Raw genomic sequence first — 19,967 nt, 5'->3', positions numbered from 1 at the left:
AGTGCTTTGTGACATTTTGAGCTGCATCTTCAGTAGGAACAAATTGGTTTTGGACTGAGTGCCACAGTCTGGGTAAGGGAGTTGAAAGTTAGTTACAGACGGAGAATCACATGCCTGGTTTTGTTATTTCATTGGATTTGTTGACAGTTAGAAAAATATAGAATAACAGCAGTCGTATCCTTTAAAATAACAATTCCGCTATGTATCGCAATTTTAGTTTTTTACGATTTTTTTAAATCTATTTTTTTAATGCCAGAATCAAAGTATTTGCTTCATTTAAGTCTATGCAGAGGTAGAAAGTAGTTGACGTTTTTATTGTTGTAGTCTGAGTAACATGGCGCCATATCCGTTCCGTATCCGTCAACCAAAACAAACCGCAGCCGGCCGCAGCGAGCCAAAGTGATAAAGAATAAAACGGCAGAGGGTCCACGTGGATATGACCTGCAATCCCACATTTTAAATCCGACGTGGTAAACACTACACATACAGTAAAGTATGGAAACACTTTGGGTTTCACACATTGCCAAGAAAAGCAGAGCTAGACATCACGGCTAAAGCTGCATGCTAACTCTGTCATGGACAGGAAACGTTATCGTATTGCGGTAACGTGCGGTCAAGCCAGCCGTCACTCGCATCTTCGTGGTCAAATCAGCCGACGCTACAACTGTATTCAAAATATTTTCCAAAGTAAACATCCCTATAACTGTATGATTCAACTTTTCCCATGGTCTATTGTTAAAAAAGTTTTTAAAAAATTGCAATAAATCGTAATATCAAATTGTAATACATCGAAGCGGCACCCAAGTATCGTGATAGTATCGTATCGGGAGATAGATGAATCGTCCCAGCCCTAGTATCCTAACTTTCGTGTGAGTTTCTCCTTGGTTGCACCAAAACAGTTCTCTAAAAAACACAAATAAAACAGAAAAACCACATCTAAAAAACAGTAGTCAGCATTTTTTTTTTACTTTTGCACCTGAGAAAAAGGCAAAATAGAGAAAGGCACATCAAGGTGTAATTTATTACAGAGCACTTTCAGTAAGTTTATTGTAATCCTCATCTTAATTGGTGGATAAAGAATGTGATTAAGTATTATTTCCCAAATTAACTGCTGGTAAAAGTTTTATAACAGCCCACCCTGCTCACAGCAAAACCGTCACACTTCAACCAGAAAGAAATGCTGGCATCAATCTGGTTTCCACATTAATTTCAGTCACAAGATTTTCAAGGCCTGTGGTCATCTCACACCTCCCCACAACCATCTCTCTGTCTGTCTGCCTGTCTCTTCTGTCAGTCTATCTCTCGGTCTGCTCTGTCCTCAGCCAACCCTCAACAGCTTTATGTGCGGGTTTGGTGGTTTTTGGAGCCGCTTTGCTCAACATCAATCCAGGCCGGACAAGTGAAATGCCTTAAAATGACTGAAATCCCCCCCAAAGCTGATAGTACAGGGATAGTACAGGCTTATGTGTTCCAGTGGGATCTAGAGGGAGTTAGACAGAGAGCGGCAAAGAGGGAGAGAGAGAGGAGTCCTTCCACTATTCAATGGAAATAAACCTACATGAACCATATCACAAAATCAAAGAAATATATATGGAGGCAGGGGAGGAGGGGAAAAAAAGGACAGGAAGGAGTGAGATAGGGTTAGAGACGAAATGAAAAACACATTTTCATGATTTTATTCTGTCACATTGAAGCACCAATCTCTCTCTCTCTCTCTCTCTCTCTCTCTCTCTCCCTCGTTCCCTCCATCTATCTCCATGCTCTAACTCCCCTGTATGTTTATTTTCTTCCCTTCCAACTTCCCTCACTCCATCCATCCATCTCTCCTTCCTCTCCTCCCTCCCTCTCTCTGTCAGTTAGCTCATGTAAACTTTGCTTTCCCTCATTGTTTTTCCAGGGGAAAGTGCCTCTGCTTTTGATTAAGCCCAGAGCCCCGCTTTAATACCACACCCCCCCCTTTCCTCCCCATCTCCTCCTTCTCCTCAACACACACACACACACACACTGTACCAACATCATACATCATATCTTGCTTTGCTGTTGAGCAGTAGAGTGGCTTTTTGCAACCAGATACTGATTGACTGCCTATATGTCTCTCCTTAGACGGGCTATGATGTGTTTTTCTGTGCCTGTCCATACTGTAGACATTCCCTCTGAGAGATGAAGGTATACCCAGTTATCAATGTATAAGTATGCATCCACGCGTAAACACACACAGAGACAGACACACACACAGGTGCTGGTTTGGGAGGTGGACAGCAGCGGCACCTGTCTGCCAGCTGTTTGTTGTCCCCTGGGGGGGTTTCAGCCGTCTGACTGACAGGTGAGGAGGCCCGGGGCTGAGAGCCACAACACAGCTGGCCTAGCCCAGATGCCGAGGAGGGACAAAAATCCTCTGTGAGTTTGAGTGTATTTTTTTGTGGTTTTGAAGAAAAAGTATTGTGAACAGGTGAAGTTGACAGGCGACAGCATGGTCCTCATTTGCTTTGTTTCTGTCCTTTCAACTTTTTTCTAAATACCTCATAAGGGTCGCTGCACTTTGTCATTCATCCTCTTCCTCTTGCTCAGACTCCACTCTTCATAATTTCATCACTCCCGCCTGTAAGTCACTCCTTTCTTCTCTCCCCCACTTTCCTCTCTTTCCTTCTCCCTCCGTCCTTCCTCTCACTCCTGCTGTCCTTCCTTCCCTTGTTGCCTCTCTTTCCGCGGTTCCCTCCATCTCCCCTTTTCCACATAAAGCTGTTTTTCATAGAAGCCCATGCAGCCTGGAATAGCATTCCCCCGGGCGCTGCAGGGTGAAACACTAGACTTTTCTGAGCCCCAGCCAAACAGATGCTGGCTCTTGGAGTCCCACCAGAAACAAGCCTTCATGCTTCTCTCTTTTTCTCTCTCTCTTCCACCCTTTCTCTATCTTGTTTCTCCCTCTCTCGCTCTCTCACTTTCATGCTTTTTGTCTCTTCTCTGCCTTTTCCGTCCCTGGTTCCCGGTCTTTTCTTTCTTGTCTCTCATTCTCCTAACCCTTTCTCACACTCTCTTCTCTGTCTGACTCTCTCCCCTCCTCCCTGTCAAGGGCAACATCTTAGTGTCCTAATCACTTTGCAGAGTGTCGTCCAAGCGGCCCGGGCGTCTGGCCTCGAAAGGCTGCTCAGCCTCTGCTCCGTCTAACTTCCTCCATCAAAATCCCCTTTGTCAGGTGCCTGTCGCTTTGTGCCTCCACTTTTGAGCAAAAGACCATGTGCTTGGAAACAAGGGTGGAAAAATGGGGGTTTTCTTTCTCTCTCTGTCTTACTTTCCTTTTTCTTCTCTCCTTTATCCACCCTGAAGTCTATACTCCTACATTTTCCTTCCTGCCTTCTCGCTGTCTTTCCTTACAATTCTCGACCCACCTCATCCCTGCTTTTTTTTTTTTTTTTTTATTTTGGCAGAACTTGCGAGCCTGCCCCCCCTCTTTCGCCCTCCTCGTATAGCTCCTTCCTCTCCCTTTTTTTCTCTCTCTGCCTTTCTTGCTTGCTTGCTCAGTCTTTAAATTCGCTTGAACCCAGGGACCCCGTCTGTTACGTAAATGGGTTAAACACAGACACACATGTGCTCACATACTGTATGTACACACTCATGCCTGCACATACAACCCCTCTTTTCACCACAAATGCACACTCTCTCTCACACACACACACACACACACACACACACACATACAACTATATGGCCAAACTTGGCTTTGCAGCTTTTGGCAGGCGTTCAACTCTCTCCCGGTCTCCACTATCGCTCACTAGCTGATGCAGTGTTTACATGAGCTGCCAGTCACAACCAAATCAAAAGCTTTTCCCTCTGAGCTCAGAACAGTTGGGGGCCGAGGAGGTATGCTGTGAGTGGGTATGTTAATACTGATTTGACTATAGCCTTTTTTCGGGGGGCTGAATGTAGGCATTTGTGTGAGTGCATCTACTCGACCTCGGTAAAGCTCGCTTTTTAAAACAGGTCCTCCTCAGAGAAGAGCTGCATGATGACTCTTGACACTTTTTGAAAATACTCTGAGCCAATAGCAGGTACTTGATTTTTTTGTTTTACATAATCAAAATGTTCAAAAGTGCAAAGTGGGAATTCTTCAGTGGATTCAGCAGCGTAATTACTGATGCCTTGTTGATTTGAGGGGCTTATTATTATTTAATATCTTGATCATTTGATCACATCTGGTCCTGACAAAACAGCCATTCATACTCCGAATGAACCCTGTGAACCCCGGGGTACGTAAGCCCGTTATAAGGTTATGTAACATATTATGGTGGCTGCACCAGGCATTACATCACTGGTTAGATTACAGGGGATCAGGTCTGCTCACACACAACCTCTAGCCCAGCACACACACACACGCATTACCATTTTATAGCTCTATACAGTGTGGATGACATGTCTGTTTAATGAATTCTGCTCATTTGGTGAAGAGAATAATAAACAGTGGTATTAATGTTTATGTATGTTAGAATCCAAAGTGAGTATCAGGTGTGTTTGTGGGAAGGCTCTACCTGTATGTTTTGGCAGGCTTTGGATGTTACCCTGAATTTAATTGATTAGGGGTCATAATCACTATTAATATGGATTAACTATACAGCACGGTCAAATACCATGGTCCAGTTGCCATGTGGCCAATCAGATATTGTTGTGTGTAGCTTAGCTGGGGTGGAGTACAGGGATGATGTGTGGGGTGATTGTGGTAAGGAGGTGAATTAGATTTAGATTTAGAATTAGAATTAGTGAGGAGACGTTAAGCGGGATGGGCTTACGGGCTAAGCGCTGCGAGGTGGTGGGGGGACGTGATCCTTATATAAACACTCGTACACATGCGACACAGCAAGATCAATCAATACATGAACGCCTATCTGGACTCAGGTGACGTTACAACAACTGAAAAAGGAAGGGGGAGAAATAAATAAATAGGGCAGACCAAATGAGGACACACAAATGTTCAGTGTGTAGTGTGTTAGTGACTTGTGCTCTGTTGGTACACACATGCTTTGTCTGTGATCCAAACTAACTAAAAAGACTGTAGGCCTCTGTTGTCTGGCAGAAGCCTGGAAGTCGCCTGCAGGTCCTCTGCCCAGACTGAGTGCTCTTTTCTGGGGACATGGTGTGAAGATGGCAAAAGGTTATGAGAAGATTTGTGTGTGTACGTATACATTCACTGATCATAAACACACCCCTCAGGTATTTCTCTGAATCACTAAATCACTCTCTCTCTTTCTGACTCACACACACATGCTTTGACCCTATGTGGCAGCGATTGCGGCTCCCCAGTGAGCGCCTATACCACCAGGCAGATGGTGGTTTGCTTTACTGTACATCTACATCCTGATGGGTTTATCTACTTGTCTGTGTTCGTGCCATCACTTTTTTTTGTCCGGACTCCAAGCTGTTCGGAGCGATCCTAGCTGTGAGGGTTACCGCCATCACCATTTGGTGGATTAGCTTGTTGACATTGTCTGTGCATTGTTTTTGACTCTTTCCTGTACTGTAGCGTGACTTTTTCTTCTGTATGTTTAGACTTTTTTGGCCATCTGTGCCCTCCTCAAGCAGTAATCCCCTCTTTTACTCTAATGCTAACTCAGCATGTGTCGGTATGTGTGTGTGAGTGTGATGTTTGTACATTAGATGCATGTTGAACATGTTCATACATGTGCGGGTAAGCGGTTTTAAGATCAAGATTAATATTCATTTCACACACACATTCCTTTGAGTGATTTTGTCTGTAGATGTTTTATGGTTTTACCCCGTTTCTTAATGGTATTTATTTGTTCCGATAACAGAAATGCATCTGATACTGCCCAAAATTTGGCATAGGGTATCGGCGAATACGCCAGTCTATGCACCGATCCCATTTATAAACCCAGAAAAAAATCTACTTATTTAACCGGAAATCAATTCTTCTTTGCTGCTCCAAAGCTGTATCACAGCTGCCACTGGCAATTGCTGTTTTAGAGCAGCGAAGAAGAACTGATTCAAGGTAGTTTGTCACGTGACGATAGCAAACAACAACAGTGTGGTGCTAGTGGAGAGAGTAATGGTAACGGTAGTCAGAGCGAGGAAAATATCAGCCATTTGGCAACATTTCACAGTGGAAAATTTTCATTCTCTTAATTTTTTCATTCCAAGTTTCATTCTCTGTATGTATTTGATCATGTTTTACAGGGTTTAACCTGAGCATAATCATATTACATCCATACATGGTCAGTAGTAAAGCTGTTAAATTCTGATAATAATAATAATAACAATAATAACTATATACATTTTTTATCAAGCTGGTATTGGATCGGTACTCTGTAGATAAGCTCAGGTATCGGAATCGGTATCAGGGAGGAAAAAATGGTATCGGAACATCTCTAGTATTTATGGGCTCACCTGTGTTTGGGTGATACAGTTAGGAGGATCTTCCTGGTTGAATGTTTTGTTGAGAAGCCAGCTTTTCATTCATGGGCACCACAGCCCATTTTCTCTACATCCAAGCACACATAACATTCACAACGTTTTATCTGTGCTTGTGTTGTGACCCTCAGCTGCATTAAAGATCACATCCACAGAGCACACAAGCACATCCTCACAGGGTCACCCGTTGGTGATGCAGACTACTACTGGGTTGACCTCAGGCTGGCCGTCGCGCCTGGCTCCAGCTCCCTCACATGACCTCACCCTTTGCCCCTCCATCTGCCCTCACCAGGCCGTACAATGGACAAAGAGGGCCTCAAGAGTGTGTGTGTGCGCTTGTGAAAGTGAACGTTACCAAGCGGCGTCTTTTTGAGCACTCTTTCATCTCTTACTGTACATACATCGTGTGTTTGTGTGGTTGAAGTGTGTGCACCATGAGCCAGACTTGATAAGATGGCAGTTCAGCTCCTGAGACCTGGCACTCGAGGGCACAAGTTCACTGTCTCCTCTGCCATTTCCCTGCCAACTCCTCTCCTCTCCTCTCCCTTGCTTCCTCTCTTCCGCCGCCCTCCCACATTCTTCCTACACGGTCTTTAATCCTCAGTCTGCGTAGCAACACTCGGGCGTACACACCAACACACTGGTACGAATGCGCACAACCGCTAACACATATTGACATGGCACAAAATGAGCGAACATCAACCCTTGTCAACCTTGTCAAACTTTGCTTTCATTGGCTCATACGATCTGACTTCGCGGCTGTGATTGGCCAGCGTGTGTCCACACCCCTGTGTACACACAAACACACACACATTCAAACGCACTGTTTGCTCTACTTCCTGCGTTGAGCTGTCTGGCTGGCATCATCTCCAGCTACAGTGCCAAAGGGTCAAAGGTGACCACCGCTTGGCAGCACTAGCTCCATGTCCTTCCGCTCGTCTCTGGGTGTGTGTGTGTGTGTGTGTGTGTGTTGTCAACGTGACAGCGTGACCTCTTTGATCATGTTTGCTCTCCTGGAGTTTTCCTCCATGTATATATTCAATATAATATTCACAGCCTTTATATCTGTCACTGTTTTCACTCTACTCCTCTACTTGCCAGCAGCTCCTTTCCTCCTCTCCTGCTAGCATCCCTGCTCTTCCTTTTCTTTTGATTCCCCCCCCCCCACCCACCTCCCACAGCCCTCTTACTTTCTGCCTCCCACCCTCCCTCTGTCCTCTTGGCACAGATTGACAGAATTGAGTCACTTGGATTGTTTCGTATACTTCCCGGTGCGACACATATTGTGTCGGTGTCCATCCCACTGAGTGCTGCACTATATGTGTACAACCCAGGAGGGAGCAACTGTGTCCAACACCTACTGTATATAACAGCGTGTGTCACTATTTATGCTTTATTGAAATTACACTGTCGCAGTTTTTTTTTTTAAACGTATAACTCCGTTCTTATTATATTAAAAAGTTTTTTTTCCAGTAGAGATTCATTTAGATTATGACTTTTATGCATTCCCAACAGAACAATCATTAATTTCAAATGCATTCAAACGGATGGATTCTCGCTTTACTTTCATCACTGCATTTCTCATGAGCAAAGAACTTAAGAGATCCTCTGTAATTGGGTCTCTTGCTTTCCAGCGCAGCACATTCACCCAGCTGACTTATTGACGTATTGTTATGTTCATAAAGTGGCACATTTGCTCTGAATTTTCATTGAAGTGTTCCTCGGGAGAAAAAGACTTGGCTGCGGGAACAATGTTTGTTATCACTGTTATCTCAGTGGTGCTTTTGGAGGAGTTGGCAACCTTGCTCAGTATCACTTTGTGGGTGTGTGCGTGTGTGTGCATGTGTGTCTGTGTTGAGGATGTTTTCTCACTCTTATCGACGTGTCCTTGGCTGTGCAAGTGCACCAGCCTTCTATTAGTGTAATTCACTTTCTTTTATGTGTCTTGTAAAGAAATGCAAAGAGCTCGGGGAGATAAAAGAGAACCAGTTTAAGAGGCTTGTAGAAAAATAACACTCAAAACTAATAATGTTGAATAGGGCAGGATGTTCTCCTTTACGAAAAGTAATGCACTATAATTCGTATATGTCCCACGAAATCAATTCATATGCAATCCACGTAATTGTGAATCAGGAAGTAGAAAGAGCGACAAACGCTGCATAGGGAGGAGAGCGGGTCGGATGGGTGGGTCAAAAAAACACCAGGCTTTCGCACAGGAGACCGGTGTTCGTACTTCTTGTGAAACCAGAAGTCAACGTTGATTTCTTTGTAACGTAACTTCCGTACTTAAATCACGCAACTTCCGGAGTTATTTAAACCCAAACCACGATCTTTTCCTAAACCTAACCAAGTCGTTTTGTTGCCTAAACCTAACCGAGCTGTTTCCTGTGAAGATGGAAGTTTATTTTGAAAAAACTGGAGCGGAAATTTACACATGCGTAACGTGTTGCTGGACATTCGTAAGAAAACGCATGAAAAATGAGGAATAACCTTCCGTAAGATATCACACGATCCGTTGGTTGTATGAGGATAAGTTGAATTGGGAAGGACGTGGGCAGAAAGCATGTCATCAAACATTTTAATGAATGATGTGTTGTAACCAGATAGATAAACACAGATAGAGAGAAATGTGAAGTATGATACAGGAATAGATAGAAAGGACAGTTCCCGCGCTAGAACATGGGAGAGGCTTACCTTAAAGCACTCCTCTGCTGGCCAGACAGGAAGTGTGTGTAACAGCCTCAGCACAAAGACCCACAGTGTGTATCTGGGCCAGCAGGAAGAGGGACCGAGGGAGGAGAAATCCAAGTCTCAACACAGGCCTTCCCTCGCTCCCCAGCTCTATATTCAGCTCTGCACTGTACTTTCCTCTGCGACATGTCCAGCTTTTATTTTTGCAAAGCTGTACTCAACTCCACTGACCCTTATACCCAGTCTCCCTTGTCATTTCTTTGCTCCCTGCAAAGTTTTTCTCATTCTTTCATTGCTGTTCTCTTCTGCCGCAAATATGCATACTGTCACAGTGCTATGTATTTTGTTTTCATTTTCTGACCGTGCTCTTTGCAAATCAACATTCCCCCGGCTCACATGTCTTTTTCTGTCTCTGCACTTTCTGGTAGGTTTGCCCCCTCTCTAGCTGCCTCTTTTGTCTGACGGCACTCAGCTCCTGCATGTTGGAAAGTGCAAGGCATTTTGATTTGAAACACTTTATTTGAACACGATAGTGTGCACGCACATGTGTTGGATCTCGCTATCTAAGGGCAAAATGCAGCAGGGATAAGCTCCTACTCACATCTCAATAATATTCACGGCTCCATATTTCACTTTGATTTTATTCACATCACATCTCTCTCTCCTCTTTTCATCTCTTTGTCTCCCTTTCTCTCCGTTTCTGGCCTGCTTCTCTCTACAGTCTAGAGAGTGAAGTCTGAGCTAGCTGAGAAGCCTGGCCCAAGGCCTTGTTGCTTTATTTGCATTTCACCATGCTCTCTATGTGCCAGGAAAATGCCACCTGGTGGTGATCACCTCCTACTGCAGCCTCCCATTCAATACGTGTGTGTCTCTGTGATGTTTGTATCTTGTGAGAGCCGCGTAGGTAGTAGGCGAGAGTAAGTGTGGCCCCCCCCTCCCCTTCTTCCTCTTTCCCCTTCTCCTTCCCTTTCCGGCCTTTGTGCAGCTGTATTTATTTGGGCTGGAGCGGAGCTATGCAGAGACACTGGTCCTCAACGCGCTCGGGCCCCCACGCCGGTTGACGCCTTTAAGCTGAGTAGAGATGGAGGTTGACAGGGTAATAATGCTGGTGTCAACACCACTTACAGGACAGTTATATCAGTATCAGCTCAGCGGGGGGACGTTCACACTCTGTTAGGCTGGGTCGTGAACCGTGCTGGGGGCCCCAAGCTTCACACACACACACACACACATGCAGTGCACTTGAGCCTCTGCTAATGAAGCAGCTTAGACGTACATGAATGCAAAATGCTCATATACAGTAAACACAAATTCACACACACACACACACACACACGTGCTGAACACTTTAATTCAGCGTAGGTGCACGTTTCCCTAACATGTTCTTTTTAATGCATTCACGTCATTACGTGTAAATGTTGCTTTTTAAGCACGCGTTAAAGAGATTTATATATTCAAATTTAATCAGCTAAGTCAGACACTTCATATCGGAGCCTTGTGCGCTTTCTCTCCCTGACACGTGTCAGCTGGAGGAGTACATTTGTATAAGTGTGTGTGTGTGTGTGTGAGGTTGTGTGTCGTCTTGTGTCTGTTTAAGTAGGATTTTTGCTCCTTGAGCCCTAGCGGTCCTTCAGGACTTTGAGCGGCTGTCCAAAAGCAAGTCTTGTCAGCATGACTCCAAAGCACAGAATCCCATTTACACTCGACTATCCATATTAATTATGAATTGGAGTTGTGTTGGAGGCCTCTGTTATCGCATTGCATAGCAATGATCACAGTAACCAAATGGCATGCGAACAGGGTTGCCTGTCTCACAAACGCTACTATTGCCCCACTAAGTGTTTTTAGCTACCTAAAGGAAATTACAACATATATGTTTTTGTTTTGCACGGGGCGTCTGAATGAATTCCAGCTTTGCTTTTATTTTACACTCCGTCTTTGGATACGCTCGAGCTTCTTCTTACACTCACAACCTTTATGCGTAAATTGACTGACTGCCACATAGATGACACATTATGTTCCAGATGTATGGTTTCAAGTTTAGTCACAAAATCTTTGCATAAATGCAGGCTTACCATAATTCTCGGCTCTATAATAAAAAATTCCTGTTTCAAATTTATATGTAAGTGGATAATAAAATACATGTAGCTGATTCAGCCAAGAGTTTTAATCAGGTCTGATCCGGTTCAAACTAACATTGGTTCTAACTGAACTCTTCACCACTGCGGCATTTAATGAGCCCAAACTTGACTAAAACCCAGATTTTTTTTTTTTTATCATGACACAAGCGGTTACAGAGTCAAACCTCTGTCAGTTTTATAATTTGGCAGATTTTTGCAGCATCAATATTCATCACATTACTCTGATGTCTTGTGACTGCTGGCAGTAACATAGTTATTCGTCAAACTTTCCCCTCCGTCAGGACGAAAATAAACCTTCTGATGCTATTTTATTCTACGCCGCTTCATCTGCATTTATTTTTCTTTCAATATGCGTCACCTAAAACAAACTTGACATGCTCCTAAATATGGGTAATGTTAACTCAACGCATTGTTTCACATGCTCTGATTTAAGGAAACAAGCCATGGCACGTGTGTGGATAGTAAGTTCATGACTCATTTTCAGCTCAATGCTGTAAAAATGTTAGAGGAGGGCAACATGAATGAAGATATGTTGAGCCTTAATAAACTGGCGTTGGGAGCACCTTGTTAGAGAAAAACAATAAGATCGATCTAATGATGGGAGTTGACTATTTAACCTTTATCAATGTTGATGTCATTGGGACAGACAGAACCCAGTGACAAATCAACGAGAGTTTTGCACAGACTTGTGAAACCAGGCCTGATTCATACACACACACATAACAGTAGATTCACACATCCTGTACTTAAGTTCATAACTCTCATGGGAAGTCATTTTACACTCCTCTGAGTAAGCATTTGGCTTTCTTTAAATGCCACAAGTGAATGAGTTCACCCTTGATATGCAGAATATATCCGTTTACTTTAAACCCATTTGACAAAATTTAAATTGCATTTATTTGCAATTTTACCACATGCTGTAATGAAGGACTTAAAATCAGTAATTGGTATACCTCGGGTTTTCATGCTCTCACTCTTGGAATTCCCCAAAATTGATTTTTATAGGCCATTGGGTAGGCTAATTTAATATAATCTACCCCGTTTTGGGGATTCTACCTCTGGGCCTGCAACCTAATAATTAGCCTGGCTTATATTGTAGCAGCTTGGGAATACCCTGGTGACTTTACAAAGCCAATATCTTTGGATAAAACATGTCTGGAGAAACAGTTAGGGACCCCGTTTTTTAGGAGGCCCACTATAAAACCCACTGTTGGGTCCCAACCCAGTGATGGAGAAGCATTATTACAGAGTACTGTGAAGCTGTGTCACACAGGTCCACAGTAATCTGCACTGATGGAGCCAAGAGGTGATGGTGGGGTGAGGATAAGAGGATGAATGGAGAGAGGGAGGAACAACGGGAAGGAGTGAACGGGATAAAGAAAGAGGGGGTGGGGAGGGGGGTATGTATGGGCATCTAGCCAGCCACATACCCCCCCCCCCAAAAAAAAAATCCACTCAGCACCCCACCCACTCACTATCACCCGAGTTCATGCATACCATCTCGACCCATAACCCCCTCCTTCTCCCTCTCCCACTCTCTTTTGACTCCCTTTCCTATATCCTCCACGCTCCCAGCCTTGTAATCCCCGTCTCCCTCCTCTCTCTGCTCCTCCCTCGCTCCTTCCCCTCTCCTCCTCCTCCTCCTTCCCCTCCATCTCTCGCTTTCTTTCCATCCCTCCCCTCGTCTCTCAGCATCCCTCTCTCCTGGGTCTTCTTGCCGTGGTGTGGTGCTGTTGGCAGAGCGTGGGCGCAGGCGGCACACAGACGGGAGCACAGATGGGCAGCAAGCTGCGCAGGGCGGCCAGGCACACCTGCTCCACACACACACACACACACAAACACACACACACACATACATACAGAGCCCTAACTCTGCCACCTCGCCACACAGCCTGCCTGGCACAGCGATACAGGGACACAAATACAAATACACACAGACACACGCGCATACATACATACATTCATTTGTACATCCATACGTACATACAAACGTTTGTGCATACACAGATTTGTACATAGTTTATATGCTATGCAAACAGTGTTTTCTATACACACGTAATACCCTAATTTCACTATGGAATTTTTTCAGCTTCCACTGATATTTTTATTATGACTCTTTAAGATTTCAAGTTTCACTTTTAAGTAACTTATAAGTTGTTGCTTCCAACAGATTAAACATATGAAAAGGTCACATTCACCACATGGGGATCTGATTTAGGACAAAGGCATTACTACACACACACACACAGTAGCAATGATAAAGAGTCCTTAACACTGAAACAGAAATATACCCTCATATGACACAGACTTAAATAATTAAAGAATAAAACGGAAGATATATATATATATATATATATATATATATATATATATAAATAAAAAAGGAAAAAATAAATAATAAAATAACGTCCAATAAAAGAGCTGAGTGAACATCTGTGTGGGATAGCCGGGGGGATTAGGAGGGTTTGGAACATTTTAAGCGCATTAAGGATTAAAAAAAGGTCAGAATGTTTAGCAACATACCGATAAACCTCTTAAGCGAAACCCAATTGGGAGGCTGTACCGCGTTATCCTGTGTTTTGGGGAGGAGAAGAGACGAGAGGAGAGGGGGAGAGTCGAGTTGACATTTGTTCCAACAAGGAGGGAAATCTCTGCGAACCAACAGTCTGTGCACACATCCTGTAGTTTCACACATACGTTGCACGCACATATGGACACACGCTGGTTTGATGGGGCTACATCCGTTCACTTGTTGGGTTTGTATGTTGATGTTAGCAGTGTGCATGCTTGTACTGCACACACTCACAAATGACCAGCACTGTTTATGCATCTGTCAGACATTGGTGTGCCACCGCGGAGCCCACTTTTCATTTCTGACCTTGACTTTTTACTTTGGTTTTATCCCATGTTTGTAATCATCATTCAGCTTGTACATTTCCACACTTGGAGGAATGTAATTTGTGCAGTTTAGTCTGTTACTGTAGGGCGTGCGGTGCTTTTAGGGCATGTTTGAATGTGTTTTAATCTGGGCTTTTTTTTTCATCTGAGCATTAGTTCACTGCTTTGCTGTACTCTGCTCTGCTGGCTTTCTGCTCGCCACGAGGAGTGACAGACTGGTAACTCTGTGTGACCCCTATCACCAGTCGGTCAACAGAACAGTCTAACAGGTCACTGAGCCAAAACCTAATCCACAACTAGTGCATGGATGGATGGTGGGTTGCTTGCTTGGTGGGATGCGTAGTTTGATCGACAGGTTAACAGATCAGTTTGTTTGTTTTCCGAGCCTGGAGATCAACAGTGCAGCAGCTAACCGCGGGGGGAAAGAGTAGAGTAGTGAAGAGAATGAATGATTAGTTGTGTTGGGATGGAGGTGCTTATCGAAGACCGGATGAGATTGTCACACGAGATAAAAAATGATGATGAGCAGAATGCGGTACAGATTGAATTGATGCAGAGGAAAGCCACAGAATATGTGCCGGATGTCAGAGGGATGGTAAGAGGTCGTGAGAGGGAGAGAGAGCGACCACAGCGGGGGGTACAGCACTGTATGTCAAGGCCATGGTGACTGGGGTTATGTTGATTGGGGTGAGGGTCGTGAGATTTGACCCGGAGCCCGCGGGGAAATTCTGTAATCAGCAACCAATGACAGCAGCCGTCATGAAGCTGCAGCCACAAAGAACCACTACAGTTAGAGTCCAACACAAACTCCCCACAGCAAGCCTCGACGTATCAGCTTACCATGTGCTAAAGGGCTAATGTGTTAGCAAACATTTAGTCATATTTCTTGCTACATGTCCAATATCAGCACAGGTCTGCTCTGCCAACTCCTACCAAAACTATCCCAATCTATTCATCTCTCTGTAACTGGATCTTCCTCTCATCACCAGCCACTCATTTACTTTGGCTCTACAATACAGAACAAGATTTAGTTGTGCAGAAGCATGACTTTTCAGATTATTTTTTTTACAGATCATGTGTTGAAAATGTGCGTCTTACGGCTGACCCACACTAAAAGATTTTTCAAATCTTAACAGATGTTGACAATTTGAGAGACCCAACATATAACGTCTAACATGAAATGATAGATTTAACAGTTTTGTTCCTATAGTGTGTGGAGAGCAACATTTTTTCAATTTTGCGTCCTCGACTGTCCGCAAGGTTCCCTCCTCACAACAAGATATCATAAATATTGAACATGTTTAATATTTGTGATTTGAAATCGGTGCATCCAGGATGGATTTCTGTGCAGATCGGGGATGTAAAAAACACAAGATAATCTTTAGAATAGGGCTGTAAATCATTAAAATATTTAATCACGATTAGTGGCATGATTGTCCATGATTAATCACAATTAATCACAAATTAATTATCTGCTCAAAATGTACCTTAAAGCGAGATTTGTCAAGTATTTCACACTTTTATCAACATTGGAGTTGGCAAATGTGCTTGCTTTCTGCAAATGTATGTATATATTTATTATTGGAAATCAATTAACGACCCAAAACAATGACAAATATTGTCCAGAAACCCTCACAGGTACTGCATTCAGCATAAAAAATATGCTCAAATCATAACATTGCAAACTCAAGCTCACCAGGCAACAACAGCTGTCAGTGTGCTGACTTGACTATGACTTGCCCCAAACTGCATGTGATTATCATAAAGTGGACATGTCTGTAAATAGGAGACTCGTGGGTACCCATAGAACCCATATTCAGGTCAAGGGGCCCCTTTGAAAATGGCCATGACAGTTTTTCATCGCCAAAATTTAGCGCAAGCTTGGAGCATTATTTAAGCTCCTTTGCAATGAGCTAGTATGACATGGTACACACAATACATGGTACCAATGGATTCCTTGGGTTTTATAGTTTCATATGATACCAGTATCTTCACTCTAGCTTTAAAACCGAGCCCGCTACAACCTCCGGAAGGTTGATTGTGTTAGTGTGTTAAAGAAATTAGTGGCTTTAAAACAAGTTTGCGTTAACGCGTTTAGAACCATCAAAAAACCAGGGCTTTGCTGATCATTGTCGGGAAGAGGGGATCAGGCCCAAAAATTGTCTTGATTCCCGTGTAGTGTGTACCCTGCATTACTTTTACTTACATTTAACTTCTGAATTCTCTCCCTCACTTGCAAATGTTTCACGCTATTTTCACAGTGGTGAAATCAAGTGAGTACAAGTGAGAAATTCAGCACGAAGCAAAATTGTTAGTGAATGAATTGTGTTTAAATCTTAAAATCTGACTTGAATAATATTTTTAACCAAGTTGGAGGGGAAAGCCCGGTTTCTGCTCATCACCCCATTGCCCCAAGTGATACATCAAGATTGACTCATATACTGAACTATGTACAGTCAGTCTTGCCAATCCAGTGTCAAGTGAGGCTTTGTGTAAAACCAGTTGAAACAGGTGTAGATGACATACGCACCAAATTAGGCCCCAAGTACAAAAGCTTTTGGAGAGAAAAGGCTTATATGTGATGGTTACAGGGATTATTTAGTTTAACTTGTCAACTATAGTTGGTTATTGAAAGCACGGCCCTACATGTGCTTGTATGTGAACATCATCAGGTCAAACTGTGAACACTGTTTTTATCTGTGTAGTGTATTAATTCACTGGTGATCGGGGCTGCAGGGTACACTGAAAGGTTTGAGGTTAGAGAAGGGGTTGCTGGCGGTGGAGGTGGAGGGGCATCCGGGGGGGGACTGCAGGACTATGATTGGGGTTGCTGAAGGGAGGGCTTTGGGGGGCTGCGGTGGGAAGATAAGGGGCTGGATGTGTGGTTAGGAGGCTGGGGAGGGGGAGGGCAGAGGGGGTTGAGGCTGCTGTTGTAGGCTGCAGCTGGCAGAGCGGTGATAACCAGCAACCAGACCTCCTCTGTCTTACCTCCCTCTCCCCATGTCCTCCTCACTTCTCTAGCTCCAGCTATATGATGCACTGTTGGACTCAATGGTGGCACTGATTTCCAATGAATGATGTGGTGCTGCGTTGTAAGGACAGGGTTAGTTGGCGAAGGAGCCTAAGCTCAGAAAACTAGAGCCAGAACTGTTGAAAGCTCCATTATCTAGCTAGGTCATCTTATTGTACAGTCTGGAGGAGGCTTTTCAAGAGTTGAATAACTTCTCTCTCTCTCTCTGTAGACAGCACAGGACATATTATCAAATTCTCTAAAGAAGACTTTTAAAAGAGAAAATAGGAGTTGTGCAAACATGTATCCTTCTGTCTCACGTACTCTTGAGAGCTGATGTGGTCTGACCGGTCGAGGCCTCGGGGTGATGTTGAGGACAGCTATCAGTGTCACTGCTACTGCACATGTCCGCCTGACAGTCTCTTATCTACCATGAGCCTCAGTTTTCACTCCTGGGTCTTTTCACACCTCTGCACTAGCACAACACGTTGGGGTCATGACAGGCCAACAATACGCCATTTAAGAAACAGTAAGGGCAGGATTTCCAAGCGCAGGGTTTTTCCTAAATGTGATATGTTCACATTGAAGAACAGTTGCTCTCTGTTACTTAGTAAGATATACAGTATATGACGCCAAAGTATAAGATGTTATTGTATTTTGAAAGAAAAGTCTCCAAATACAGATAGCAGTAATATAGCAGTTCCATGGTGTCGATTACACGGTTCTCCATGGTGTCAATCTGTTATTGTAAGAAGGTCTGAACTTGTTCTTTTAGGCCGGAGATATACTTGCTTTTAAGTATGCGTTCGCGTGACGGCGCCTCGCATATCCAATGTCCGTTTGGAGTGTTGGCTGTCCTCAGAAATTTACACGACATGAACACCTGGTTAAAAAGCAACTATATCTCCGGCCTTAGTTTACAAAATTCTGGCTTCATATTGTTTATATTGCAGAAGTTTGTAACATTTAGCAGGTCCCAGGATCAGACTCAGGTCTGATTAAGGCTGCATTCACACCAGATCAGGCATTGTGGTGATTCACTGCAAGGTTGTGTGGCAGTGTAGTAGAGTCACTGTAATGGCCTCTTAACTGCGACGATGAATGTCTTTTGTCCCCTCATGGCTGGGCTGTACAGCTCAGGATCGCCGGTTACGTGATTGGCCACTGCAGCGTGACGTCGGGTTGCGTTTCTCCAAAAGTTCTGTTTCTACTTTTCCGCCTCTGGCCACTGTGGGGTGTTTTTCGGCACCCCCTGCGGCCACCGCAGCCCAAACGCACACGGATTTGGTGTGACTGCATCCTAAGGCTTCAATTTGCAACCTTCTTCACGTTCAAAATAAACATAACTGAGCATCAAGTGCCACACTTAAGTTGTTTGTTTCAAAAATGATGAAGTTCGATGTCCTTGGTAATGGTTTTGTCAGCCGACAGATGCGATCAGATGAACACAATCCACATTTCATAAGTGCAGAACGTTAAGAAAGTCTTGAAACATAGTAAATGTAGATTTGAAAGTAGAGTAATAGAAACGTAATAGTCACTTTGGAGACTTTTGAACTCGAACTTCCGTCTATACGTCCCTTGAAGCCTTGTGGCAGGAAAAGCGTCCCTCTGCAACTCCCGCATTAGACTATCAGATATCTACCCAGCATACTGTATGTACTGTAAGATGGCTGTGTATCTACCCGGAGCATGTATGGTGTGAGAAATAGAGTGTTTACAATATTGTGGAGCCCCGTGGTGAAATACTACACGACGGCAAAAGGTCCATTGAAGTCAGGTTGTTTTTTTCAACAGCTTTCATTGGCCATCATATATGTTTACTCTGAGTGTGTACCTCAATGTTTGTCCACGTATGAGTGTGTCTCAAAGTGTCTGGGTGCGTGCGCGTCGGGGCCGCAGCCTCGTATGTTTGGAGTGAGTGCCGTCAGTTAGCTGGAATGCGGCGCTACCGCCAATGCTAAGATGGCTGCCAAGCTCTAAGATGGCTGCCAGGATTACACCCAGCCAGTGAGAGACGGAGACGAGCGAGAGATTCTGCATGAGAAGAGAGGGGGAAAAAGAAGCTCTCTTTCATTTCTGTGCTCTTTTCTTTTCTTTCATTCTCGCTCTCGTCTGTCTCGCCCCTCTCTCTGTGGATAAGCAGTGCTTCGTAGGCAGCGAGACAGGTCTGTTATTGTTTCTGCTCAGTAATCTGTGGCTTAGTGTGGCTGCAAGGCAAGTGCTGCTGGCAGGAGTCTGTGTGCTCTGTTATCACCTACAGCCTGCAGATAAACACCTCCTTTAGCGAGCTTGCTAGGTAGCTGCAGCCTAGCTAGGCCTGAATGGACGGGCAATGAGCATTCGGCCCCCCCCCACGCCACGCTCAGTCCTCTTTCACCACGTGGTCACACAGATAGAGGAAACAGCCACCCGGCCTGTGTTATATATTAAAAAACATAAACGCATACACATGTGTGACATCTCCTTTTTACAGTCTGGACAAGAGTGCAGCGTCCGTAGGCCAACTTTTCCTCAGTCCTCGTGTTACGAAACCTCATCTTGCACCCCTCCTATTTCAGCGTGCAGCTCCTTCCTCCAGGTCTAATTGTGGCCCTTTGTTGTTGCCAAGACTTGGCATGTTTGTGTCTGCACATGCGAGTGCTTTCGTGGACCAGTCATAACAGGTGTGTGTTTACGTAGATGCGCGTGTGTGTGTGTGTGCGTGTGTGCATGTGTGCATGTGTTTTGTGTTGCTCGGCTGTCATTCGATCCCACGAGGAAGAGTTTTGCCTCAACTTTTAACAGCCAGACTGGCATGGTCAAGCCTT

General features: G+C 44.2%; 1 protein-coding gene across 35 annotated transcripts in view; it reads left to right on the top strand.

Moving 5' to 3' along the window:
- nfixa (nuclear factor I/Xa) overlaps positions 1-19,967 on the top strand; it is a 162,977-nt gene that overhangs the window by 117,447 nt on the left and 25,563 nt on the right. The gene's annotated exons all lie outside the window — the stretch shown is intronic.

This window comes from Sebastes fasciatus, chromosome 3, assembly GCF_043250625.1.
Source record: "Sebastes fasciatus isolate fSebFas1 chromosome 3, fSebFas1.pri, whole genome shotgun sequence".
NCBI classification, from domain to species: domain Eukaryota; kingdom Metazoa; phylum Chordata; class Actinopteri; order Perciformes; family Sebastidae; genus Sebastes; species Sebastes fasciatus.
This window is presented reverse-complemented; position numbering and strand designations above follow the sequence as displayed.